At 40.2% G+C, this 5,363-nt stretch overlaps 1 long non-coding RNA gene across 1 annotated transcript; it reads right to left on the bottom strand.

Moving 5' to 3' along the window:
• Nucleotides 1-920: 920 nt before the first annotated feature.
• On the bottom strand, nucleotides 921-5,357 carry LOC123040090 (uncharacterized). The gene is made up of 2 exons (XR_006418048.1): nucleotides 1,350-5,357; nucleotides 921-1,223 (listed from the first exon to the last, which is right to left on the bottom strand). It is a non-coding gene; the product is annotated as an uncharacterized lncRNA (long non-coding RNA).
• Between the last annotated feature and the right edge of the window lie 6 nt (nucleotides 5,358-5,363).

Below are 5,363 nucleotides of genomic sequence, written 5' to 3'. Positions count from 1 at the left end.
TCAAAACTTTGAAAACAAATGTTCAATAAATTAAAAAATATTCATGGTATTTTAAATAGTTCGTGTATTAAAATGTTAATAATATTGAAAAAAAATTACCAGCTCAAAAAATGTTCATGATGGAAAAATATCCTAAAATTCAAAAATTCTTCATGACTTACAAAATAGTTATTCATCCATAAAATCTTCGCTGGTTCAAAACATGATCTTACATTTCAAATACTGTTCATTAAATCAAAAAACTATTTGTGTATTTAAAAAATTGTTCCACTAATTTCCAAAATAATTTTATGCCATTCTAGAAATGTTTCACAGATTCAAGAAAATTGTTAACGTAAATGTTTGTAATTTTAGAAAACGTGTTTGCAAATACTATGAAATGTTTGTCAATTCAAAAATGTTCTTGATTTTAGAAAATGTTTGATAATTTATAAACATGTTCATGAATTTTAAAAATATTCATGATTTCAAATATGTTCATGAGTTCAAAAAGGTATTAATAATTTCACGAAATTGATTGTAATAGTATATCTCAGTGATGCAGCAAAATGTGATGATGGTCATAGGAGATTATAATTTCTTTTCTCCCGTTACAAACGCAAAGGCCTCATTTCCGAGAAATAATGCTTTTATGCACATGTTATCATTGAGTACTAAAGTGTACTTTCCTATTTTCAGTCCAATGCACTATTTGTTGGGTATGACTGTGGAGGAACGCAGGTGAATTGATATCAGCAACTACGTTGATATTTTTGTTGCCCAAAATAAACTAGACACAACTTCAGTACACTTGAAAAATCATTTTGTTTCCCAATGTTGTTTCTCGTATGGCACCGTAAAAGAGTTGATGACATTTGTTGGAGTCAACGAGTGTGTGTATGCGGTGCGATCTTTTTCTCCCGTTGCAAAAGACAAGCGTGTTTGCTAGTACACCATAAAATACGCGTCTGAGAACCAATCTTACAGGTAACCAAACACCTAGATAAACTGAGCATGTGAGCTCTGCGCTCAGTTTGGCACTTTGAGTGTCCTCTCAACAATTTTTGACTAGGCACTTTAGTGACTAGACCAGCGTATATATATACTTTCAGCCAAGATGACTAGCCTGCTGAATCAAATTATGGGATACATCAATCATTTCACAGATAATTTGGCACGGCCAGGAAGGGTTCGAATGTGAGGACAGATCCAAGTAGTCAGCAGAAAGAACATCATCTCATCACCTGTATCGTATCAGTGGAATATGAGGAGCAATTATGCAGCAGCAAGAACCTCACAAAAGTCTCTCAGCTAGCTGAACAAGGACATGAAATGCAAGTTACACGGAGTTCCCTAAAACAGGGATTTACCTGGAAAGAAGAAAGCATTCTGGCGTTTCTGCGCCCACAACCTGCATTTGTGAAAACTGTGTTAACTTTTCAGCTTCAGCAACATTTCATTTAGATATACTACCTACCTCCGTCCCAAAATAAGGTTGAGACACTTACCTTATTTTGGGACGGAGGGAGTAGTTGCTTAAGTAGCAGCTGAGCTATTAAAGTTATTTTTACTTGTAACACATGGATATTTTCACAGAAACTATGAGGAAGACGGTATATACAGTACTTGCACAATGCCCGTGCCTGCAGGGGCAAATGCCTTGAAGGACATTCCTCTTTGGTCGTGAGGCTATGGTACATTCCAGTCAGTTGCAGATTTGCAACAGATATCTATTACAAAACACATTCCCATTAGGATGAACCTATTGGTTACATACCACGGCATTGTTTTCAAGGATCAAACTGCCCGTGATGATGGTAACCTGAGCCATGGAGAGCACATAAAATTAACTTTAGTTACTGCAATAGACAGAACGAGTTTGTCCAAAATAAAAGAGGAAACTGTAACTCCTAAGCGGTGGCCAAACACTACTGCCGATTCTAATAAGTAGCATAACTGTGATCTATGATTATGTACTAGGTCAATCTTCAAACTTTAGCCAACAAGGATTTTTAAAATGGGATCAAAGAATACGTACCCACACAGATTAATTTTTATGACTGATGCAGTATTCAGAACAACCGATAATCCAGGTCCTCACAGGTACGTCATATAGGGGTAGGCAAATAGAACAGATATGCACAAAACCTACAAGGTCAATCACAATATTTCAGGCATACAGACCCACAGCACGGTCAATCACAATATTTCACGCATACAAACCTACAAGATTAGATAGGTCCAATAACTTTAACTTTAATGATGGGTGGGTACATAAATAGGTGATACACAAGAAGGCTGGCACCTAAGATTGAGAAGGTAGGATACTGTCAATGTGGTTATCGCAAAAACTGGTGTACAAAGTAGTAAAGAACTGGCAACAATGAAGGTGGATTAAGCACATAATTGGAAGAGTTTATACAGCTTCAGGGGTATTCTGGCTATGGGTAACAATTGTTTTCCAGTCCACAAGTCCCAACCAGCTTAAATTTATCAACACATGATATGTGTTTCCCAAAGGGAACCAACATCAAAAGTCTGCAAAACTGCATGCCTGCCTAGAAAACCTGTATTACGGGTATTCAAACTTGGGTTTTCCAAATTGTCTTGATGCATGAGTTGTACCAGCACAAAAAAAGAGTTCATTTTCAGTGTAAAATCCACTACTTGGTGGTTTTCTTCAAACCACCATGAAAGAGATTAATCCAATACAGTCGAACTGGCTGAATCGAATTGGTACAAATTAATCAGATGATTGATGCCCTGTCTAACTGAATTGGGTAAATATCTCGGTGATAAAGAAAGACGATTTTGTGTAATGGTTTATGATGGTGGCCTGCACATAAAGTAAAGGGCGTCCACAATCGTTCCCATTAAAAAAATTGAAAACACTGTCGAAAGCACATACAGAAAGCAACCTGCAATTGCAAGTGTTTGACCTACAGCTTCAGATAACAAAAAAAAGAGTTGACGTTTATGCGGAACAGGCATTGTATTAGCTACCAGAAATCAATAGAAACTTGTTTGTCACCAAATATATGATAAATACCACAAATATAAGTCATATGTTAGCACAACAAGTAGAGCCCATTTATGAATTGGAACAAGTCTCCAGAGTTTGCTCTTGTGATCGCCAATACAAGCTATCCTCCTCTAGTCTCTACTCTAAGCTGAACTCCTGACCCGGATAGCCACTACTAATTATGAATCATTCTCTACTTCCTGAACTCTTGATTCTAACAAAAATTTGCACAACAAATTACTTTTTATGTCAGAAAAAAAAGTTGTTCTAGATCTTCACGACGTGCTAAAAATTGACATTCCTCCTAGCACGTATCTGGCTAGTTGTGAAACTGGCAAAACCATACAGGGACCTTACTGAGAGATAGAAAGTATAGACGATAAATATCCTTAAACAAACTCTTCACTGTAAAGAATAATTCCACAAGTTGGTACATCGGATCCGAATTGCTAGGTCTATCTAAGAAAAAAGGTTATAGTAATTCAGAAATTGATCTGGCTTCCTATATACTTCTGTAACTTTAGAATCACATCCATGATGCCTACATAACTGATATTGATTTTGTCAAATCAGTTGTGAGCCCTTACTCCGATATTTTTGTTTACCTGTAAATGCAGAGAGAAGTACCTACTAACAAATAGAACATTTCAGAAGCAGCATCAATCTATAAAGTTATGCTTCCCCTTAAACATGAATTGTCTAGAATACACCAAATAGTTAACTAAAAAAAATAGAGAAATAACTTTCACGGGTGTCACTTTGGCAAGATACATGAAAGCAGGCTCCTCAAAAATTCAAAAGGCTGATGGGTTGATTAGTAAGCAAGCACAGAGCCACAGCGAGACATGCACAAATATTCAGAGGCGTCGATGAAAGGCAAAGCATTATACAAGATGGACAAACAGTACTCCAAGATCTGAAAAATAGGAATTTTTCACCATCTAGCGCTTGCAATCAAAATCATCCGAATGGGAGATATGAGAACGGCCCATCATATCTCGACACATTCTTGCTGACAGTGCTTAAGTTACAGAGGACTGTGGATGTGAGAGACTGACCAACTTGCTGCCAGTGGGAGGTGCATGGAGACGGAACATATACCTTTCATCCAAAAAAAGGCTTCCTACAATACACAAATCAGAGTTTAAAACCGAAATTAACTCGAAAAATCGCTCACATCTAAGGAGATAGAGGGGGCAGCGCACCGCCTTTGGTGTGGGTGATGTTGGAGGAGGACGCAGACCACAAATTAGATTTTCTAGTTCAAGCTATATCTATGTTTGTACACGCTCGAGGTCGATCCGACGTTGTTGTAAGCCATGGTTGTTAATGGAGGGCCTACCCTGCGTTACCATTAGCCCACCCATACCTTCGAGGCCGAAAAGGAAGTTGTCCACTGGCTGGGCACTTGGCCGGCGCGGCGTCCGTCCATGGTTCAGTCGCTGGGCAAAGCATCCTTCCAGGAGCCAGCAGACAAACATAGGCCACAAACTCATGCCTTCCATCTGCGGAAGCGGCGAACGAAGCAGGGTTCAACACAGGCCACCAAGGACAGTTGCAGGGGCGGAGGAGGAGGGAAGGCAGCGCGCAGCAGCGGCAGAGGCGGAGGAGAAGAGGACGTGTCGTGGACAGACGACCGTGCCAAAGGGGCTGACCACACGCAGAGATCGAGGGGAGGCGGCGGAGGTGCCGCGGACCGGCGACCGTGCCAGAGGGGCGGACCATACACAGAGATCGGGGAGGTGGTGGGCACCGCCGGTAGAGTCGGAAGAGGAGGGTAGGTGCCGCGGACCAGCGACCTGCCAGAGGGGCGGACCACACAAAGAGATTGCTTCCTATCCACCACACTCCATACTATTGCCAAGGAAGAAGATTGGTCCTTTATTTACGGAGAGAGAGGGGAAACGGAAAGGATGCTGGTGGCAGGACGATTGGGCTTCTGTTTGCGGTTGGACACCACTGAGCTTCGGTGGTAATTCAGGACTGGAAACAGAGCGACCACATGCAAGTCTAGATGCTAATAAAATTAGCTAAATGAGAAAATAATTGATGATGTGGCAAGTTGCTGACGTGGATAGGCTGCATGTCAAGAGAAATAGGATAGTGGGGATGAACTATTTAGGTATTATAGATTGCGCAAACATACATGTCCTTTGGCAATGAAAGCTGTAAACAAGTTTCTTTTGTCAAGCTAGCAGACATTAAAACAGCAGGGACTCGAACACGATTACGCCATTGGGCCAAAGGATCCAAACTGTTTGAACAAAAACATTTGCTCTGTAAAAAATCGCACTACAATTTGCACGATTTGGTACTGACCATGTCAAACTAACAATCTGTACACCCAACCATGACAATTGTA

This window comes from Triticum aestivum, chromosome 2B (assembly GCF_018294505.1).
Source record: "Triticum aestivum cultivar Chinese Spring chromosome 2B, IWGSC CS RefSeq v2.1, whole genome shotgun sequence".
Classification (NCBI taxonomy): Eukaryota; Viridiplantae; Streptophyta; class Magnoliopsida; order Poales; family Poaceae; genus Triticum; species Triticum aestivum.
The sequence above is the reverse complement of the archived record's forward strand: the minus strand, read 5'-3'. Positions and strand labels throughout refer to the sequence as shown.